Source organism: Schistocerca piceifrons, chromosome 1 (genome assembly GCF_021461385.2).
Source record: "Schistocerca piceifrons isolate TAMUIC-IGC-003096 chromosome 1, iqSchPice1.1, whole genome shotgun sequence".
In the NCBI taxonomy this organism is placed as follows: domain Eukaryota; kingdom Metazoa; phylum Arthropoda; class Insecta; order Orthoptera; family Acrididae; genus Schistocerca; species Schistocerca piceifrons.
Genome location: NC_060138.1, coordinates 371,218,989 through 371,219,826, shown reverse-complemented (window position 1 = coordinate 371,219,826; position 838 = coordinate 371,218,989).

Here is an 838-nt window from a genome sequence, read left to right as displayed (position 1 = left end):
GATGAATACACTAAGCAGATTCAGAAGGATGTAGGTTGCAGTAGGTACTGGGAGATGAAAAAGCTTGCACAGGATAGAGTAGCATGGAGAGCTGCATCAAACCAGTCTCAGGACTGAAGACCACAACAACAACAACAAGTTCTAGGGGACTGATGACCTAAGATGTTAAGTCCCATAGTGCTCAGAGCCATTTTTACATGACCTGAGAGCATCTCTCACATTCAGTGTCTGTAAATAAAGTGTCATGTACGCGTGTATTACAAACATTTCAGACACATGAAATAAAATTAGAGAATACATTCGCCCACGCCATTGGCTCACATGTCAGAAAAAAAGCACATTCATTTTACGTTCGACAACAACAACCTATAATTCAAGAGGATGTAGCTGTTTTCTGCATAGTGGCAGGTCTCATTTACGATGTGATGTTATATCATACAGCATCTACGAAAAAAATTGTGAGAGCCTGTCTTGCCCTGTGTAGGTGGGAGATTGAAATTTCGTCAAAAGATATCGATGCAACGAAAAAAAAAGCACCTGTCAAGAATCATTCCGTGGTGCCCTATCTATCTCCTCCATCCACCAGGCGACATCTCATTGATATCAATTTGATAGGCTGGGTAACAAAGTCGTCAAGAGAGTCAATTTGCATGGCTAGTAATTCTTTTTTTTTTTTCTGTAGTCGAATTACACTCACCAGGTAGGTCAAATGGGAATCCGTGAAGGGAACACAATGTTCTTTTTGAGGAACACTTTTGAGAACCGACATTTGGAGCTAATTGCAGAGGGATTCTACAGCCCACACTATACATTTCATGTAAGGACCGTGCTATTAAAA